The sequence below is a fragment of the Puma concolor genome, chromosome B4, assembly GCF_028749965.1.
Source record: "Puma concolor isolate L17-30 chromosome B4, mPumCon1.1.hap2, whole genome shotgun sequence".
Taxonomy (NCBI): domain Eukaryota; kingdom Metazoa; phylum Chordata; class Mammalia; order Carnivora; family Felidae; genus Puma; species Puma concolor.
Genome location: NC_141673.1, coordinates 72063661 through 72086943, shown reverse-complemented (window position 1 = coordinate 72086943; position 23283 = coordinate 72063661).

Genomic DNA, 23283 nt, shown 5'->3' with positions numbered 1-23283 from the left:
CTGCGAGAGGCTGGGCACTGAGCCTACATCCAGACACCTGACCCAACCAGCATCACTGTTATCCCCACCATCTGCCCTGTTATGTGCCTTGTCGCCCTCATCAACTTTGGGCCACTCCAGAGCAGGATATGAGTGATGTGGATGTTTCTGTCATTGGCCATCTCAGTCCACTCTGCAGCTGCTGAGAGTGACCCTCACCTGCAGGCACTGAACACCTGGGCTCAATATCCTAAATCATTTGCCATCTGGTATGGAAGGCCTGTGTTTCAATAATTGAATGGCCAGTATGTTTTCGGCAGTGCTTACCAGCTAACTGTCGGCCTGCCTAGAATGTTCTGGGCTCTATAGGTAATTAAATGATGAGAGTCTAATTTTCTTAAATTAGCCAAGTAATCATCTAGAGCCTGCATAATAATTTCTAGAAACTTGGCTTTGACACTTGTGAACACGAAATGAGAAGTTGAAAGACAACCACATACACTGTCTAATTTCCATGAATAAAATAAAAATGAGTACTTAGTACAACTCACGAGCTTATTTCATTTAATCTTTATATCATCTCTGTTTCGAGATATTATTATGATCATTTTATAGGCGGGAAAGTTGAAGCACAGAAAAGTTGCCCACGGACCCGTTCTCTGGAGTTGGAAAAGACAGAATCAAAACCCTCATGATGTGTCTTCAGATGTGCTTTAAACCACTGTGCTCTACTGTCTTCCTAGTAAGTAAAGCCATTTTATGTAACTCATCAGCTGTGTGTGGTGAAATGCATAGAACTCTGGTTTGAATTCTGGTTTTGTCACTTACTGGCTGAACCTTTAGCAAAGTTATTTTATCACTGTAAACTTCAATACTCTCACCTCTAAACTGAAAAGCATAAAACCTTCCTTGAAATAGTTATAAGAATTAAATAATATAATAAATAACATAATTCCATTGTACCTAGAATATAACAAGCCTGTGATGACTATCAGTTCTGCGCTCTACATACCATGCCTCTCAGCCCCGTGAAGGCAATGGCTGTATCTGGTTCATTGTCACAATTATAGTGATAATCATTCTTTAACTACTACATATGCAAACTTCATAAGGTGGCAGGTAGTGTTCTTAATCTTTCACTTACATTGATTCATTTAGTCTCAATTACCTCCAATACCCATGAGATGTTGTTATTATGATCATCATCCCATTATAAAGGTGAGGAAATGGGAGTAAGAAAATTAGGAAACTCGCTCCAAGTCACCCACAGAGAGTGAGTGGCAGGGCCTGGATTTTCCCACAGACAGCCCGGCTCCAGAGTCTGTGCTCTTAGCCACTATGTTCATTCTTAGCATTTACTAGGGTTTCAATAAATATTTGTAGAAAGAATGTATAATTCCTGAAGTTGCACAATTATTATTTCTCTTGTTAGCTTTAAGCCTTCCAATCCCTAAGTAACATGAATCCTACTGGTAGACTGCTATGATTTTTGACTTGAAGTCATGAATTCGTTTATTGGTCCCATAAGGATAACAGATTTTGACAGAAGAAGAGAGAGAGAATTATAAACAACAACAAATGTGACCAAAAGAGACCCGTTTAAGAAGCTATATTAAAACACGAGACTCTAAATTTGGGTTCCAAATTTTGAGCAAATGGGTAAAATAAGATACAAATCAGAAAGTAATTCAATTGTCATTCATATTTTGGTCTGGATTATCTCAAGAATGAATCAAATTATTGTAAATAATTTTGAAAATCTTATGTGCATTTTACAAGAGGAAAATCTTTGATGAAAAAAATATTTTTGATTACTTCACCTAGGTTGTCCTTCAATGTACTGGCAGTTTAGAATTCGTTCATATATCACTGTCCAAGTAAGCTGAGAACTATTAGACATAAATACTAACAAACCTAGTTCTTCCTAAATATAAAAACCCATTGTTTAGTATGGTTATTTAACCTCTGTTACTGCTTTTGAGGGTTTACACAAAAAATGTAAGTCCAAAACAAACTTCCAAATATCTTCAATGATTTTTAAGGGATATAGCTTCTCTGGTTAGATTTAATTTTCTCTCCTTAATTGATATTAGTGAAATCATTCCATGCATTGAATTTGCTACTAAATTTTCTCACATTTACTGTGTTGAAAAACCATAAATCTGACAAATGAGAATAGATTTTATATTATCCCTTATGGTGGTAAGAATCCTTTCAGACCTGAGAGGTTTTCTAGTTGGCCAAATATAATTTCTGAAGCTAAGAGTCATCTCAAGGCCATTTCAACCCAATGCTGCAGTATTGAGTATTCCACATGTGTCCAAATGTCAGACCATCCGAAACGTGTTCTGTGGAAAAGGAAATCTGAAGACTAAGCCTTAACATACTAATAACCCGGAAGTTTGGCACACATCAGTTTTTGAAGCAAAAGTTCTTCCAGAGAGATGTAGGCAGTGCTCATTTCTTTAGGTCCAGTTTTTGTTTGTTTGTTTGTTTCTTTTTTTAACATTTTTTCATTATTGAGAGACAGAGACAGACAGAGCATGAACATGGGATGGGCAGAGAGAGGAGGAGACACAAAATCTGAAGCAGGCTCCAGACTCTGATCTGTCAGCACAGAGCCTGATATGGGGCTTGAACTCACAAACCATGAGATCATGACCTGAGCCGAAGTCAGACGCTTTACCGACTGAGCCACCCAGGTGCCCATAGGTCCAGTTTTGAATTCTTGGGTGAAAACTAACCATTTGGACTTGTTTGGGAATTAAATGAGAAACCAAGTACAACCCATTTTGAGCTTTAGCAATGCTTTCAAGTAGAAAATTCAGAAGTCTTTTATTTTATGTTTATTTATTTTTGAGAGAAAGAGAGAGAGAGAAAGAGAGAGAGCAGGGGAGGGGCAGAGAGAAGAGAGAGACACAGAACCCAAAATAGGCTCCAGGCTCTAAGCTGTCAGCACAAAGCCTGACGTGGGGTTTGAACCCATGAACTGAACCATGAGATCACGACCTGAGCTGAAGTCAGACGCGTAACCGACTGAGCCACCCAGGTGTCCCCAGAAGTCATTTAGAAAGACAAACTATATACTGGTATGATCAGGGGTTCTGGAGTCAGGCTAACCCAGATAAGTCTTGCCTCTATCTTTATTGAATCTCCTCTTAAATATCCTCACCTTTAATGGACTGTTGTAAAACTTAAATGAAGTAACACCTGTAAAGTGCTGAATACAGTGCCTGGCCAAAAAAAAATCTCCACCAAACCTCCCATCTGCCAGCTGTTTGACATTACGCAATTCACATACTTCTCTATGCCTCAGTTTCAGTTCTTATGTAAAAATAGGAAATATAATACAAATTTTAAGGGTTTGTTATAAGAATTGGAAACGTGGGGGCGCCTGGGTGGCGCAGTCGGTTAAGCGTCCGACTTCAGCCAGGTCACGATCTCGCGGTCCGTGAGTTCGAGCCCCGCGTCAGGCTCTGGGCTGATGGCTCAGAGCCTGGAGCCTGCTTCTGATTCTTGTCTTCCTCTCTCTCTGCCCCTCCCCCGTTCATGCTCTGTCTCTCTCTGTCCCAAAAATAAATAAAAAACGTTGAAAAAAAAATTAAAAAAAAAAAAAAAAAAGAATTGGAAACGTGAAATTTCTGACATTCATAAGGTACTTAATAAATGGTCATTATGCTTGGCATAAAGTAAGTCTCAATTCTGCAACATATATTGTGTATGTATATAGTTATGTGTAAATCTTACTCTACTATTTTTTTAAGTTTATTTATTTTGAGAGAGAGAGAGAGTGAGCATGAGCAGGGGAGGGGCCGAGAAAGAGAGGGAGAGGGAGGATCCCAAGCAGGCTCCCCACTACCATCACAGAGCTCCACTGGGGACTGAAGTCAGGAAGCCAGGAGATTGTGACCTGAGCTGAGATCAAGACTCAGAAGCTCAACTGACTGAGCAACCAAGGTGCCCCTACTCTATTGTTTTTAAATGGCTAAAACGCAGCAGGGAGAAAAGAACTTGTACCTCTGCGATGTTGATGTGCATTTGAATGAGGAAAATAGTTAAATAAATCCTGTTATCTTAGCTTAAATTTGTTCAGATACAGTCAAACTATAGACCTAGGCTAGGAGCTGTTTTTGAAGGTCGGACATCCAAATGATTTCTTTGAAAGTATCTTCAAAAACTCCACATTATAGAAAAAGGCACAAACTCTGCCTTTTGGGTTCGGAGTTAGTCAAGCAGAATACTTTATAACTTGAAAAGTAATTTTCCAGGGCGCCTGGGTGGCTCAGTCGGTTAAGTGGCCGACTTCGGCTCAGGTCATGATCTCACAGTCCATGAGTTCGAGCCCCGTGTCCGGCTCTGGGCTGACAGCTCAGAGCCTGGAGCCTGTTTCAGATTCTGTGCCTCCCTGTCTCTGACCCTCCCCCATTCATGCTCTGTCGCTCTCTGTCTCAAAAACAAATAAACGTTAAAAGAAAAAAAGAAAAGTAATTTTCCTATCTGTGTATTCTGGATGTTCCTTTCGATCCTTTTGAATTCCTTTCTTAATTTTTGTCCCTTTGAGCTATGGTCTGTATTGAAATGATTCATGATTTTTTTCCCAATAAGGAAGGACTTCTTAAAGTCTTTCTTGACTTTCTTTGGCTTTACTCCTGCTCAACACAATACTGTTTAGCAAGGAGCACCACCTGAACATGAGAAACCATCTTTTAAAAGCTTGCTATTTTGTTAACTACTGTAGAAAAACACTAAAAATTTGGCTTATAAAAATAAAAGTGTTATCTATGTTCTTCCCACACTTAAGCAAATAAAACATATGTAAACTGCAAGCTGATGTCGTTTCATTGTCAGTCCCTATGTAGACACAAGATGGCTACACAGATCCAGATCCATCACCTTCATCTCAGAAGAGTGATGCCAATGTACAAAGTCCCCAGATCCAGTTGGATTGGGGCTTCATTGATGGGTTTGAGTCACTTGCTCATCCCTGAACTCATGCCAGAGGGATGGCCTTTGTTGATTGGTTCTTGTGCATCCTATTGTCTTTCTAGTTCACGCCAAGTAAAAGCCAAACTTACTGAAAATGACCCAAGGGGCACCACACTCTGGTCTCCCCATTATGTCTCTGCCCTCACCTCCTATCTCTATCTCTGCTCTGCTCTAGCCAGTCTGGCCCTGCCACTGCTTCTCCAAAATCACAGGCCAGCTACTAGTGTCCCTAGGCCCGAATCATTCTTCCCTCAGATAGGCATGAGGCTCACTCCCTCTCCTCAAATTCCCTTCATTAAAACATTCCCTGGCCAGCCTAGCTCTGTCCTATCTGCTCCATAAACTCCCATTCCTTCTTCCCTGCTGGAATTTTCTCTATAGCCTTTATCACCACCTGAAACATCTATGTTATTTGTGATGTTTATTGTTGTTCCCATCACTGGAACGTAAGGGCCATGAGGTCAGGGGCATCAGATGTTTTGTTTCATGAGTCTATGTCCCCAGCACCAGAATAGCGTTGAGCACATATGGATGCTCAGGAAATATCCACTGAATGAATGGATAATGTTCCACTTCTTTCATTCGTACCCCAGGCCTTAGTGTGGGAAATGTCCCCTGGCATTGCATGCCCTAGGAAAAGTGAGGCACTCCTATCCTGTACTTCATCAGCACTTTCTCCATCACTCTGGTCTCTACAACATAGATGCTGTTACCCTCCCTCACTTGTATTTCCCTAATGTCTAGCACAGAAGACATGCTCAATAGATACATAAAGTTGAATGAATAAAGAATGTTCTGAGTATGGCATTAACCGTGAATGCGCAGAAAAATTTCAGGAACTCTTATACCATACCAAATTGTCAGTTATCCCAGAGAGAATAGTAAATTCACATGAAAGTAAACTTTGTCAGTGTACTGTTTTGGCTACTGTATCATCCCACTTAGGAGGAGTTAAGTATATGCCCTGATGAACCTATTCTAAATCAAACCAAAGACTTAAACTTTTTCTAGCCAATCACGTTTTCTATTTTTCCTTCAACGCCCTTGCCCCAACGCGCGCGCACACACACACACACATACACACACCGAGACAGTGTATCATCTAATACAGCATATTACAGCAATATATTCATTAACACGAACATAGTAAGAGGAACTATTAAACTTCTAAGTCTCTGTGGCTTTCACGTAGTGTTCCGAGGAGTGGAGTAAGAGGCAGAAGTCTGATCTAACACAAGGGGGAGTGGGAGGGAGGAGGGAAAGGCCCGGAGGTGACGCACCTATGTAGACTCCCACTTTGGCCGAGTAAACCAGGCAGGCCTCCAGCATGACTCACATTGAAGCCCCCTCAGAAGACTTGGCTAACATTACTTCCTGCCCCAGTCAGACTTGGCTCAAGAACTGGAACAGGCCAAAACCTGCTAAAAAGTCCATTAGTAGATTCAACAGTCAGGAACTGGGGGAAGGGGAAGCGGAAATAAGGCAAGAACTGAAACCTTCTGTTAAAACAATATTAATTCCCCATTAATGTCATCTTTTATCCACAGAGCTCACAGAGAAGGCTTGTGAAAGGTCTGAAATTCTAAAAAGGATTTTTTTTTTTTGTGCTGGACACTCTTCCAGACCCAATATAAGGTCCAGAATAATGTTAAGTTTCTCACAGTTATAAATCTGGAAGTGTCAGAACATCAAAACTTCCCAAAAAATAGAGTCCAAAATAATCTGACACAATTATTCTAGTCCACCAAGACTATATGTGAGTAGTCCGAAGATACCTTGTTTGGATATTGGACTACATTTTTAGAGAAAAAAATACATTGATAAATGTCAAATGAATTGAGACAGAAGGCAGTTACTTATGGAATTGCACAGAGAAATAAATGTAGGTAGTTCAGAAAGTCAGCTTCCAATACTGTTTTTAAGACCTTCTAGGTAAACACTGACTTTAAAAATCGCAGTGCTACATCTCTTGGGTATTGTGGAACTTCTTGATTTTCGTGGATGATAATAATATTACAATACTGATACTATACATCAAAGAAGACATTCTGAGATACTGAAGATAACTCATTTAATCCTCATGACAGCTCTGTAATGAAGGCATGTTAACATTATCCCCATGTATACAGCTGAGCAAACAGAGGCACAGGGAATTTAAGTAGCTGCCCTCACACAGCAAGCAACCTAAAGAGCCAGGATTTAAACCCACACTGCCTGGCTTCTAAGATCACAACATCAACCATCTCACTGTGCATCTTCTGTGTGAATAACAGCCATTTAAGTAATCGCTGAATCCTTCTAGTCTATAGATTAAGAGATTCTCAAATTGGAAACCAACGATGCTGCTTAGGCATTCAAGGTATATCCTCCACCCTTTAAAAGGAGCTAAATCTCAGTAAGTTACTGCCTCCCAGAAGCATGTTGGGTCGTCTACATGTCCTTCTCAAATTCCCATTCTGTGATAATGAGCTACTTTTTGGCTGTTCTTGGCCTTGGCTCTTATTCATACTTCACACTATTACATTTGTTCTAGTTGGCTCTTGGATCTTCCTATCATATCAGAAAAAATGACTTTGCTTCACACTTCTACGTGACTTATCTCTCAGAATAGGATAAGGATCTGCTTTTCTCTGTCCTGCAGCTGGGATAAAACAATCTGGAGGCCTAGAATCAAACTGAATATTAACAATTCCATAAACAAATACACAATATGCTAGAGTGTCTTATAGACATATTTTCCCCCGTGGGCCATGACCAAGATCATTTATATTTAGGAACATTCCAAATGAAGATTTTATAACAATTTCTCAAAATGACTAAACTCATCCTTAGGCTTCTCTCAAATCTTCTAAAAAAGTTACAATTCTGTACCTGGTGTTTGCAATATACAACGTGGCAAAAGCTATCCTTTGGCTATATAAGCTTTGTTGAACTGGAGACTAGAGATTTATCCAGATGCTACTGTCCTACATCATTCTAAACCAGTCAGTGGATTGTTGGGGAGATTAAGTAGCCAGTGTTCTCAGCTTTCTTTATGTCCCAGCTATAAGTTTATGAGTAGCAGTACGAAGAGTTTCAGTAAGGGAGGGTGTATGTCTCACTCACTGGCCTCTATCCAGACTTAGCTGAAACTTAAAAGACAACCATGATTTTGATTTTGGAATTAACTCAACAAATATCTGTTAAATATAAATTGTAGGCTAAGTAGTATGATAGACTGTGGAGATATAAGAACCAAAAATAATAAATAATAGTAGTGGTTACTAATAAATATGGTAATGGTTAAGCTCTGTGCTAAGTACTACAAATTTATTTATTTCATTTGATCCTCATAACGTTATGATAATTCTATTGTGATGATCCTATTACCTCATTCTATAATGAGGAAACTGAGGCACAGGAAAGTAACTTGTCCAAAGTCACACAGCCAATAAGTGAAGGAGCTGTCTGGCTTCTAAGTTCAGTCTGAATCCAGGGTCCTCACTTTGACTACTCTATATACACATATGTTTATAGAATAGAGACCAAACAGATGTGCAAATAAACAATGTTAACACTGTTCCTGCTTTCCTTGGCCCATGAATTTAAAAATCCTTCTCTGGTAGACACTCATAGCTCTAGCGGTGTGCGTGGGGCTAGAGGGCTCTCCTGCACAATGTCCAGAGCTCAGCCAAGCTAGTGTGGTAGCTCCACGCTAAGCAGTATTTTAGACATTGCTCCCAGGTTGTTAAAAGGCAGCAGAACGGATAGGAGTGTCTTATCCATGACCATGTGACCTTGAGTTTTTGTTATAACTTGTGTTGGCTGAGGTCACAGAGTGAAAGAAACAATGGCTGTTGTTTGTTGTTTACCTACTACTGCAGGTGCTACAGCATATTGTCACATAGTATTTCCCCTCCCACCAGTGTTGTACCATTGGAGCTTCACACTGGAGTGTCACCTAAGAGACTGGTGGCTATGGACTACCAGGCAATTCTGTCCTTCATTGGTAATGTTTTTATTTCTTTTCAGTTATTGGGGCTGTTGGCTAGTGAGTTAAAGCTTAGAATTATGGCCAGATAATAAAGAACCTTGTAGGCCAGGCTAAAAAGTTTAGAATCTATATTGTATATCATTTTTTTCCAAATGCTTGACACCCTAACATGGTTTCTTCCTCAGGTCTAGCACACATGTATACTAACATTTGGTAAAGTCTCTCTCCTTGACCAAACTTGAGTCAGATTCCTGAGTCTCCTTTGATTAGGTCCCAATCTTGGGTTCTCTCCTTGGCCTCCTTAGACCAGTCTGAGCAAGAATCCTATTGGGTCAGTTTAATGATATCTTATCACTCCGGCCTACCTTCAGCAAGAATTCTGTACTGTCAGATTACAGAATCTCCTTAGCTTTGGTATTTCCTCTTAGTAATTCCATCCACTGCCCCCCACCCTGCACTTTGGTTATAAATCTCCACTTTTCTCTTTTGTATTCAGAGTTAAACCCAATCTCTCTTCCCTAGTGCAAAACTCCCATTATGGTAGCTTCTCTTGAAAAAAAGCATTTCCTACCATCTTTAACAAGTATCATGAAAAAATTTTCTTGAACACTTTTTTAATGCTTTCCTTCTGTTTCATTAAAAAATACATATCTTTTGGAATCAACTGCTTTTTGTGAATATCTGATTAATCACAACAGATGTGCCATGTGTTTCTGCAGAATTTTAAACTTCATATCATTACCTTTTCAAGTGTTCACAGAACCCAAACGATACTGATTTTTAAAAATACAGAATTGTTGGGGGCGCCTGGGTGGCGCAGTCGGTTAAGCGTCCGACTTCAGCCAGGTCACGATCTCGCGGTCCGTGAGTTCGAGCCCCACGTCGGGCTCTGGGCTGATGGCTCGGAGCCTGGAGCCTGTTTCCGATTCTGTGTCTCCCTCTCTCTCTGCCCCTCCCCCGTTCATGCTCTGTCTCTCTCTGTCCCAAAAATAAATAAACGTTGAAAAAAAAAAAAAATACAGAATTGTATCTAGTAAAGCTGCTTAGAATGTTTTTATAAATATATGCTCTGAACTCTGTCAAGTCCCAGAATTAAGCTCATAATTAAACTCATAAATTTAGTTAAGTCCCAGACTTTAAACTCTTAATGATTTTCAGTTGTCTTTGATAGAGAAATAATACTGGACAGTATAGAAAAAAATTGGTCTGTAAGTAAAGTCCAAGTCAAGTAAAAGAGCTGAGCATCTTTAATTTGAAAAAGACACAATAAATAAGTGACCAATAACCATTAGGGCTCAGATCAACTTGTAAACTTACTATTTTTCCTAAACAGAAAGTAGTTTAAAAATCTTTTTAATTGAAGAATTTTTCACATAATAAGGATATTGTTTTGAAAACTACATTTCAAACCAGAAAGGGAGACTTAGTATAATTATATCAAAAATACTATTTCCTTTTACTAGAATGGATTTTCACATTTTCTCACTTCCTGAAAATACACGTTGGTAACTAATAACTGGATGGACCACACCCAGAAAATGAAGAAGACCAGCTGAATTGTTAACATTCCACTTTCCTGCCTTAATCTCCTTAATCTGATGGTTCGGATCACTCTTACAAGGGTCCTAAACCACATTAAAATTTCTACCTGGGGGGCATTTCTAACTACTAATGAGATAAACAGGATGTGTTGGCTGTAATTCTAAAAGGCTTGCATAACTCAACTAGCACCTCTGGCAGTTACCTACCAAACTATTTTTAGACTTCAGGATCTTCCTCCTCCTCCTTTTTCTTCAAGAGCTTCAAGCATAGAAGCAGACTCATTCTATATAAATACTACCGAAAACCTACTTTGAATGCTGGCATAAGGTTGACAGACCCCTCATGCAAGGATATTATTTTATGGGTGATTCTAACTTTCACTATAGGAAGCTATGAGTTGACTTTCTCCAGGTAGGTAGAGGATGAAGAAGAAAAATTCCAAAAGATTTTGGTGTGTAAGTTCTGAAACTATGATGTAATTTCCTATAATGAAAAAAATTAAGCATTAAATATAAAGAATAATAAATAACCACCCATGTATTCACAACTGAAATTTATCAAAGTTGGCATTTTTGCCTTAATTTTTAAAAATGTTTTTTAAATAAAGTATTTCAGATTGTTGAAGCTTACAGTGTACCCTTTCTAAGTTTACTTTCTTTCTATCCCAAATGTAACCACTATCTTAAAGTTGTAGCTTTTTTTTTTTTTTTTTAATTTTTTTTTTTCAACGTTTATTTATTTTTGGGACAGAGAGAGACAGAGCATGAACGGGGGAGGGGCAGAGAGAGAGGGAGACACAGAATCGGAAACAGGCTCCAGGCTCCGAGCCATCAGCCCAGAGCCTGACGCGGGACTCGAACTCACGGACTGCGAGATCGTGACCTGGCTGAAGTCGGACGCTCAACCGACTGCGCCACCCAGGCGCCCCTTAAAGTTGTAGCTTTCTATGCCCATAAATATTTTATACTTTCATCACAAATAATATATTCATTAACAATATGTTGTTGTATCTTTTGTATGGTTTTAAAAATTCTTGGGTGCCTGGGTAACTCAGTCTGTTAAGTGCCCAACTTTGGCTCAGGTCATGATCTCACAGTTCGTGGGTTCAAACCCCACATCGGGCTCTGTGCTGACAGCTCAGAGCCTGGAGCCTACTTTGGATTCTGTGTCTCCATCTCTGCCAATCCCTGCACTCTCTATCTTGCTCTCTCAAAAAATAACCATTAAAAAAATTAAAAATTCTTTTCTGCAATATAATTTTGTATACTTAAGATTATATGGCATATATACAATTTGCTTGGTATGTGTTTTTTTTTAACGTTTATTTATTTATTTTTGAGAGAGAGAGAGAGAGAGAGAGAGAGTGTGTGTGTGTAAGCACAAGCAGTGGAGGGGCAGAGAGAGAGAGAGAGAGAGAGAGAGAGAGAGAGAAAGAAGAAGACACAGGATCCAAAGCAGGCTCCAGGCTCCGAGATGTCAGCACAGAGCCTGATGTGGGGCTCGAACCCAGGAACCGTGAAGTCATGACCTGAGCTGAAGTCAGATGCTCAACCGACTGAACCACCCAGGTGCCCCTGGTTGGTATGTTTTTTAAGGTTCCATATTGTTTTTTACCCATTTTCTCCTGCTGATGGACATTTAAGTAGTTTCCAACTTTTTTCTATTATCATAATTCAACTTTGATGCTTTCACAACGAACGCAAACAATTTCACAGAACATCAACATCAAACATGGCCATTCTGTGGTGGTGATGGATCAGAACAAAAACTAGCAATGATTACTTTGTGATCATACCTGAATATATACAAAGACATGAATGCTGTTCAACAAAAATGACCCAACATCCCTCTCTAGCTAATATGACAGACAGCTTCTTCTTTACCAATTATGGCTTTAGATTCATTCTAGACTTCTCTCCTTCTAAATTAGATTTAATGCAATACTTGATTATCCCCTTATCCCACTCCTGTACAATTCAGAGCAAAGCCACACTTTGTAAACCTTTTCTCGAACCACCTCACACAATGTTAAATCCATAAGTTCCTTCTAGCCCCTCTCACTTGGGTGCCTTCCACTTCTCCATAGTGAGCATTACCCATCATGCAACAAGAAATCCAAATTGTTCAAACTTAGGTATGGTCCTCGTGGCCTGTGGCTGGAAAGCAAGGACACTAATGAGCCTGAACATCTTTTCACACCTACGTTGGTCAGAATAACCATCAGAGGTGCGAGTTTATTTTGTCTCTAAGATAATTAGAGGGTCCAAAGCTGTCTATGGTCTCCTTTTGTTTTTTTTCTGCATTGTCTGTTTGTGCCCTTTGACCATTTTTTTTATTGCATTGTTTTTTTTTTTTCATTTTGTTATATATTTATAGTCCTTCACATTTTTTAGATATAAAACCTTCACAGGTTGTACTGAAAATTTATGTTTTCATTTAGTCATCCTTATTGATTTTTTTAATGGTGTGTGATCTTTGTGACCCAAAAAATTCTTCCTTATATAAAGGTCAAGAATATATCCTATTTTCCTTCTATTTCTAATATTGAAGTTCTGCTTTTTCAAAGTTTGACTATTAATCTCCGAGAATTTATTTTGTGTATGGTGAGTGGTATTAATATGGTTTTATTTTTCCCAGAGTAACAAACTATTCTGATAAAATATATTGGACGGTCTTTCCTTTCCCCATCCCTATACCTGACATTTACCAAGCTTCTAAAGATGTGCGAATCTGGTTCTTGATTCTATCCTGTCCTAATGTTTAGTCTATTAATATACATTGATATACACTGTTTTCATCACCACTATGTCCTAGTCTTTTCCTTCAAAATACCTATAATTTGTAATTAAATGTGTTTTTTTGTGATGTCTAACTTTCTCAGAAGTCTATGTGTTCCACATGGTAGACTCAGCATTCTGCACCATGCCTAACACACAATAGAGACTCAATATATACTTGTTGAATGAATGAATAAATGAGTGGAAGAATAAATTAATGTTAGAATAGAGTCATAGTAATAAGTCAAATGATCTGACCTTTAGATCTCTGTGGCCTTCTGCGTGTCCAGTTCTCAACTCTTCTACTTTGGGCAGATTATTGGGGTTCAGTAAATGTCTTCTCGGTTTATTGCTTCCTGTTCTTGCTGTTGCTCAGAAAGAAGAGTTCCCAGCTAGTTCTTATTGTTTCATTTTGATTTCATCCCTGTGTTTCATCAAACAGAGATACTTAAATTTTCATGCAGGTGAAGATTTTATTTTCTCTTTCATACTCTTCAAAGTTTCCCCCAATATTTGCAACAACTTTTTCCTTTATTATTATTATTTTTTTAATTTTTGAGAGAGAGAGAGAGAGAGCTCACTGTGAGTGGGGGAGGGGCAGAAAGAGAAAGACAATCTTAAGCAGTGTGGAGCTTGATGCGGGGCTTGATTCCAAGACTGTGAGATCATGACCTGAGCCAAAATCAAGAGTCGGATGCTCAACCTATTGAGCCACCCAGGCACCCCTTCCTTTATTTCATAATAACAACCTTAATACTAAATGCTCATATAGTAAGTACTATGGGCCAGGGTCTACTCTATATATACTGTAAATATATCAGCTCATCTAATCTTCACAAATATCCCACGGGCATGTGCTCTTATCATAGCTGTCTATAGATGAAGGAACTAAGGCACAGAGAATTTCTTGCCTAAGGTAACTCAACTAAAGCATGCTTAAAACAGGATGTGAACCCAGGCAGTTTGGGTTTGGGGGAAGGAGAGAATTTAAAGTCTGTATTTACAGCTTATTTTATGTAGACATTACTGATTCTATATTTTGAAATGTATGTCTAATCATATTACTTTCATAAAGGTAATTTATTAATTATGTAAGGGGGATATTCAGGGATGGGTCTTGCTTCATTCCTAGAAACTGTGGAGCCAGCCTCTTTAAGCCTGCACAGTTATATGGCTTAAAATCCTAAAGAAAGACCCGCCCTCTTTCAGAATCTCTATGTTAAAAAGTATCACACATACATATGCACAGATATACATTACATTTTCTTCTCTGAATTACCTATTTCCTCTGGAGTCAGATGTTCTCTAGTGTTAGACTGGCAAGCTTCTTTTTAGCTGGCAGGTGAAACCAAGAGAAGAGTCAGAACCACCACTAACCCCTCTAGCTAACTTGCCCTCCCCCTGCATAGCTTTTCATCTCTTTTAAAAGCCATTTGTTTAGCCTGCTTTTATGGTCTTTGTATGCATTAGAGTCGGGGCTGATGTTCGAAGATTTGGTTGCATTTAATAATTTAGAAGGTTTGGTTGCATTTAATAATTTTGTGTTTTCAAGCATGCAGTCCCATGATCAATTCATAGCCTTCCCTTTCCTCCCATCACTGCCCCAGAGGTATTGGAGGCTCTATCAACAAGAGTGAGTTCCCACTGGTTTGTCCTTTAGAAAGGTTTAAATCTCACATCTGTCTTTCCGTCGGGATTCTTCATAATCTCTGGACCACTGATATCCCTGTGCTGTTATGGACTTATTTTCTTCAGTGCATCTTTACTGTAATAAGGTTGAGGAGGGTGGTAAATTAAACGCATGTTCTCTGTCTGCCATCTTGAACTGGCAATCAGAATAGAAATAACTTGTGAATTCTTGAGAAAGATTTCAAGTTTCCCTAGATGTGTCACTTGACTTTTACAAGTTTGAAAAAATTAATTTATAAATGAATACCCTAAACAAAATAGATCAACTGATTATAACTTAGCTAGAAGTATGGCAAAGATCACGAAGTAGGTTAATATTTTGCAGGAAGTTATTGTGACTTCTCATTTGCTTGTAATACATTCTGCCACCTGCTTTCATTTGCTCGTTTCATTTTGGAATGAATTCTCCAGGGTAATGTGACTTTTTTTGTCAGAAAAGATGAAACAAAGAACAAAACATTTTGCTAAAAATATACGAAGATAGTAATATATACTTAAAAAGTCTGTCCATAGCATTTAATAGAGCTAGTTTGATCTATCAACCTCAATGCAAAATATGGGAAATAATTTTTTAATAAATTTTTTCTTACTGATTATAGAAGTAGTTCATGTTCATTATAGAAAATTATGGAACACATACAGGCACAATGAATGAAATAAAAATAAACATATCTCCTAATCCTATCATTAGAATGAAGAATTAGTTTAATCTCTGCTTGGCCTGTGACTTCTCAGACTGTTTAATAATGATACCAAGAAATGTGTCAAACATTTTGCTTACCTGGTCTTCCTAATGATCAGTCAGTTAAGTTACTTTCTTAGCATCATGCAGCAAGCTGCCCTAATGAAGACTTTAGAATTACTTTTCTTTTTCAAAGGCATAAATTAGGCTCTAAAAGATTTGACGAATAATACTTTTTTTTATACATAATCTCTCTCAGTCAAAATAGGGATTCTTTAGCCATTCGGTACTGACTCTAAAAGTCAGCAATTCCAAGCCTGGTTTGTCTGTATTTTTCTTTTTTTTGTTTGTGCAAGTAAGATTTGAAAAATGCATGTGGGTTTTGAAACTCCTGCTGTGCCAGCCACGATTTCCCATAAAAGGGGGAACATTTATTTGTGTATATGAAGTCCTGGACAGCAGTGCTTGGTCAGACGTGAGACAGATGTATGTGTGCACAGCTGTTTGTGTTTAAGGACAGAATACAGACATAAATAAGGTTAGATATCCTTGGTTTGATGCTAGAATATTTTCATACACCATATTCAAAGGAATATCTGTCATAACTGAAAACAAGGGGAAATTTATCAGAAACAGAGCACAGACCCTTTCCCCAGAGCCAGGATAAACAAAACCAATATGGGCCTATCAGGCTATGGTCTTGTAAAATAAACTTCATTGTACAAAAGAAAACCACCTTACTTATTCATAAAAATATTGTCAGATATTAAAGTCAGATAGTACTGTCCTCTATGAAATTAAAGAGCAGAGCAAGATTTTTCTGGCTTGTCTGTCAGTATCAAAATTGCCATTGTGTTTAAAGCAAATAACTCTAGAAAAGAATGCTTCGTGAGAGAGTACTGTTGCTGTTTTTGCCAGGAGGCCTCCTTTCCTTAGCCAAACTTTTTCTTTTCTGTGAAAAAGTTATATCGAAACAAAACTGCCGCTTCTATAGTATATTTCAGTGTAAAATGATTCCCAGAAAGATGTTTTTCTCTGCATGACACAAAAAGCACAGGATAAAAATGACAAATCTGAGATCTGAGGTCACAGATATTTTTAGAGAGATCTTAGAATTTGTTTTATGGCTATGATAACACAGAAGTTTGAGGAGTGCCTCAGAAAAAAAGGCTAATGGGGAATATTGCTAATTCTTTTATTTATTTATTTATTTATTTATTTATTTATTTATTTAAATTCTAATTCTTTAGTCCAATCCAGTTAAGAGAAATCATTTATATTACATGCTAACTGGATAAAATAATTTATTGGTAAAGCAAAATTCACCCAAATGAATTTTTCTAATGCATGCTCTAAATAATACTCATTTTCATATTATAACTGCCAAGATTTTCACATCCCAAACCCTCTCCCTTTCCTCTCCCCAGGTCTTCCCTCCAAAAAAATCCCATTAAAAGTTCAGAGCAGGCCTTCAAAGTAACTGCACACTTTGTTTAGAAGGTACCCTTGTTTTGATGAAAATCCTAAAACAATTCCTTTAAAGGGTTTGTTTAAAAGAATCTGAGACACAGAGATATCCATAAGACTGAAATGCTATACTTTATTTACATAAGTTTGGACTTTGAAGAAGTGTTTTGTTTTGTTTTCTTGTCAACCCAATAAATCATATTGAAAATCATGGGTGACTTACAATGTTCAAGACCCAGAGAAGGCAACTTAGTCTGTCCTTTTAACCTCTACTCTGGTAACTTGGCCATTACTAGTTTAAGTCATATGATGAAAACAGAAGACTAAAAAATAGAATTTGCTGTTGCAATCTTTATCTGTGTGATTAAGGAATTCCACACTGTGTCTAAAAGTGGACACTTCCTAAAATTTTATGGGTCTTCAAAAATTGTAAAATCTCTTTGATATGTATATATAGCACTTGTGTAACATAATTTTTAGAAGTACATATTTTGTGTCATCATATGTACAGAGAAATATAACAGGAAAACAATGGAAAGGAACAAAATTATGGAGCAGTGAAAAGTCCTTTTTCCCCCCATAAACTTGAATACATGAAGCAGTGTTAGAAAAAAGTTTATACCACAAAATAAAATGTGCTTTTTACTACCATAGATAAATGATAGCATCATCATTTGGAAGGGGAAAAATTACCCTAAAGACTTATATATTTCCAAGAGGAAGCTTTTAAATTATATTTTGTATGAACTTTCTTTAAAGTGTTCATTTTTTGATTTGATTATTTTATTCTCAATTTATTCTTTCTCAGAGTATCATGTTAATAATAAAGACTGAAAGCGGCTAGCAGAGATTTGCAAATTTACAAGGTAAAACACTATTTCAAGTCAAAGAAAAAAACCAGCATGCAATCTTTGGTGATGCAAAGGTTTTCTCCTCATTAGTGCCACACCTACCAGCATAACACCTACAACACTGGATGACAATGGCTTGTTTGCTTGTCTGTCCTTACTCTACTTCCTTTGTACTTGAGCCCCATGAAGCAAGATAAGACCATATCTTAAGTCATTCTTTTATTCCACACACTTGGACAATGTCAGTTTTGCAGGTGAAAGAGCCAGTTCTCCCACATGGAAAATAAGTAAAATATGTCACATTCCATCCGCTGATGTCACCAATCCCAAGTGTTCCATGTGGAGCTTCAACTCCTTAATATCACAGGAGCATCATCACTCCATCCTGCTTCCACAAACATGTGTCATAAATAGACCCTCTTTGGTCTGTGCCGCTATGATCCCATGCCAACACACACACACACACACACACACACACACACACACACCATTTACTCTAAGATTCCTGAATCACCCAGCAGAGTTACTAGATTAAGCTCCGCCTTCTCCCCACTGGGTTTGAGCAGTCTCTCTGAAGCCCACCCATTGGTGTATTTAACTCTGGAGTCTTGTCAGCTGCCTCCTTTCCTGCCATGACCCACCAGTCTTGTTTATCTAGTTGCTGTGCCCACCTCATTTTATTATTTTTTAAAGCAATCTCTACCCATAATGTGGGGCTCGAACTCATGACCTCGAGATCATGAGTCACATGCTCTACTGATTAAGCCAGTCAGGCACCCCTCCACCTCATTTTAAATGAAATATCCCTAGAGTGGGAGAGAGCCAAAACATAAGAGACTGTTAAAAAACTGAGAACAAACTGAGGGTTGATGGCGGGTGGGAGGGAGGGGAGGGGGGGTGATGGGTATTGAGGAGGGCACCTGTTGGGATGAGCACTGGGTGTTGTATGGAAACCAATTTGACAATAAATTTCATATATTAAAAAAAGTAATAAATAAATAAATAAATGAAATATCCCAAATATACAGAAAATTATGATATAATGAATATGTGTGTAATCACCACCAACCTTATTAATCCTCAATATTTTGCCACTTTCTTCAGATCTCTCTCTTCTTTAATGCATAGAATAGATATGGTTAAGCTTATCATGCCACCCACCTAGAACCTACTTCATACCCCCTCCCATGACATATGTAAAGGTCAACACTAATCCACATTTGGTGTGTATTATTCCCTTGCATGGCTTTGTACATTTACTACAAATGAATACATCTAAACATTGTATAGTACTGACTTACTTCTTATATATAAATATATACGTTTCATATTTTACATTTAACTCTACAAATTTTCTTTCAACATGATACGTTTGCAATTTATAGATGTTGGTTTTGAGTCATCTCTATGTTTGTACTCAGAAGTATATAAATAATTCAGAACCTAAAATGTCCTCTTTATAATGTTTATGCATTCTGGAAGGAATACATTCATTGTAAATATCTAAAATCTTTTTCTTTTTTTTTTTTAAATTTTTTTTTTTTTCAACGTTTATTTATTTTTTTTGGGACAGAGAGAGACAGAGCATGAACGGGGGAGGGGCAGAGAGAGAGGGAGACACAGAATCGGAAACAGGCTCCAGGCTCTGAGCCATCAGCCCAGAGCCCGACGCGGGGCTCGAACTCACGGACCGCGAGATCGTGACCTGGCTGAAGTCGGACGCTTAACCGACTGCGCCACCCAGGCGCCCCTAAAATCTTTTTCTAAAGTATTGCATATAACTACAACAGCACTTCAAAAGTATGTCTTATTGCAAAACTGCCAAATTAAACTTCATGTTTGCCCATTTTACTAGTAGACAAGCAATTATTTTATAGGAAATTTCCTCAAGAATGAACAAATAAGTTGAGATACGACACTGAATGGCATATTCATTCCTTATTTGTAAGATACCAAGATTCTGGATAACTGCCAATATTCATCAGAATAATTTAGAAAAAAGAGTTTTCTTCAGCAAAAATAAAATTTTTAAGCAAACAGGAAAAAGAGAATTTAAAAAGATGCATGTGCATTTTGCTATTAATATTTAGGAGTGAAATACATTGACAATGTTAATTTTAATTATTGAAATGCTATCTGGTCCTCAAAAGCATATGATAATCTCTCCTCAATTTGTGTGAAACAGTATGTTTAATATTATCTTTTTTTAAACCAGGAGCACACTGCTTAGATTTCCTAAATCAGTTGTAAAATATTTAACAATAAGAGAGAGCCTTGAATGAAAAAAATCCATGGATTCACATTTTTGTTCTTAAATTAGTGATGCAATGATAGTAAGGAACCAAACATAAGAAGGACATGGTGGACAGGAGATTGAATATTGAATCAACTGTTTTATATGTTCCATTAATGTGCTGTCTGAAAGCTTACATGTTGTCGATTTTCAACAAATACTATTTGTTAACTAGGTTTAAAAGATTCCATTGACTTGTAAGATATTATTAGCATTGGCAATAACAATAAAAGCTGCATCTTATTGAGCTTCCAATATATTCCAGACACTCTATATGATGTACACAGTATACACAGAGTATATTATACATAAAAAGATTACATTATATAATAAATATTTCATAATTTTCTTGATACTCCAGTAAGAAAGCTTTTTGTAGGATTTTTTGTTTGTTTGTGTTTTTTGTTTGCTTTGTTGTTGTTGTTGCTGCTGCTGCTGCTACATTTTATGGTATGGGAAACTGAAATTTAGAAAGGTGAAGAAAATTTTCCAAGGTCACCCAACTAATAAGTGGAAGATCCAAACCCAGATCTCTATGATTGTAAAGTAAGGTTGCCAAATTTAACAAATACAGGTATAGAACAACCAGTTATTCTGAATTTCAGATAAACAGTGATTTTTTAGTATAAGTATGTCCCATGTAAGATTAGGGATGTAGATATACTAATTACTTATGGTTTATCTGAAATTCATATTTATCTGGAACTTTTGTGTTTTAACTGGCAATTCTACTCTGAAGTTGATCCAGTCTTAACTCTGTTATTGTGACTCTCAAGAACTAGGAAGTTTGCCCTGGATGAAGGAGACAGCCATTATTTTGCTTTTCTAGACAAGTGAAGATCAATTATAACTGTCTAGTTTCCCCTTCAGCATTACACCATAGTTCAATGGTTCTCAAATTATAATAGCTGTAAATATCATCTAAAGTGCTTATTGAAATATGCATTCTCCACCGAGACTTTGGCTAAGCCTAGAAGTGTATATTTTTAACAAACACTCCAGATGTTTCTGATGTAGGCAGTCCTTGGCCTGCTCTTTAAGAAATAGTGAAATAGTTGGCCCACTCAAAAGAGATGTAATGTCATTGGAAAATGTGCTAGGAAAAGTAAAAATCATCTTAGTAGGCCATGTGGGTTTCCCTGTGAAGTCTGACTAAAATTATTAGAAATGCAATCTGGAAAAACATAAGCTGAGAAAAGATCCGATAGTCCTCCATGTTGCCATGACACCTAATGGTCAATGATATTTTTTAAAATGGGGCAACCAATTAAATCAATGCACATTTGATAGTCTCCTATTGTTCTTCTGGACACTGGCCATGGGAATTAAGGATGATGTCCTTGAACACGCTATAATATATCATATTTTAATAATTCTTTTTCTTCACTGCTAAGTAACTCCTTCACATGCAAAGCCTGTTCTAGCTATCAATGTTGGCCATTCAGGGCAGAGACAATTCAATCATTCTGACCTTTCAGATTTTGAATTACTTACTGATCTTTAGAACCATCATACAGATGAAGGAAATAAGAATCAATTTAAATAAATCAGTGTAACTAAATGTTTTTCTGCTAAATGCTATAAAGGAGTTCAAACCCCAAGAAATCTTAGAAAGATATAATTAACTTACTTTGAGATTTCACCTCTCCACATTCTTTCAAATGTTGTCTGTAGACATTTTATTACCCACATTCTTTTTTTTTTAAACTGAGTTGAATCCTCAGCAGCTTTTTTTTTTAAAGTTTATTTATTTTTGAGACAGAGAGAGACAGAGCATGAACGGGGGGGGGGGGGGGGCAGAGGGCAGAGAGAGAGGGAGACACAGAATCCAAAGCAGGCTCCAGGCTCTCAGCCATCAGCCCAGAGCTCGACGCGGGGCTCGACGCGGGGCTCGAACTCACAGACCAGGAGATCATGACCTGAGCTGAAGTCGGACGCTTAACCGACTGAGCCACCCAGGTGCCCCTTATTTCCCACGTTCTTAACCACTGCCATGTACTTCCTCGCTTTAAATGTACACGGTATTAAAAAAAAATCTTATCTCAGTAATTTGGTAACAATGAGAGCCAGAATTGGGAAAGTGGTATTATAAACATGGAGAGAAGAGAATACTAAAAAAATTTTGATAGCAGAATCAATACAATGTGGTAGTTTATTAAATATGTAGGATGAGTATCATATCAATTTGTCTCTATTGTCATTATGATCATTTTATTATTAATTCTATCTTTCCAAGTAGTATGACATGCATGTTTTGGCTAGATGTTATTAGATGTGAAGGATTAATATTCTTTTTTCAATTAATTAGATAATGGCTGGTGATGGCTATTCTTTTAAATATTCACTTGTAGCCATAATCCCAGTGCCCCTGATTTATTGTTTTATCCCTCCTAGGAAGAGCTGAATGCCACCAGGAGACAATAGTTGACCAAGACTTCTAAATAAATGTTAATTTTATATGCTATCCAAATTATTTTCTCAAGCTATATATACTGAAAGACAATGTGAAATAGGTTTGAACCTGCAGTAAATCTTTTAGCCATGGATCCAGTAAACTGTCACAGTGACTCTCCAGAGACATTATTAGGTATGAATTATTTCCCAACTATATTAGACTCTGAAACCCTATTTTTCTGAGGATCCTGTCTTGGGTATGATATTCCAATAATGTACATGCACATACATACTCACTTAGAAGCACTTTATGCTGGGGTGCCTGGGTGGCTCAGTCAGTTAAGCGGACTTCAGCTCAGGTCATAATCTCACGGTTCGTGAGTTAGAGCCCCTCATTGGGACTCTCTGCTGTCAGCACAGAGCACGCTTCAGACCCTCTGCCTCCCTCTCTCTCTCCTCCCCTGCTTATGCCCCCCCACCTCTCAAAATAAATAAATAAACATTTAAAAAAAGAAGTACTTTATGTTAACATGTTCTGAACTAATGGTGGGGAAAGGTTTCTCATTCCTCTTACATAACTTAAAGCAGGAACATCGTGTAGCCATTTTCTTCCTCCATGAAAACACTTTGTTATGTCATCAGTTTTTTTC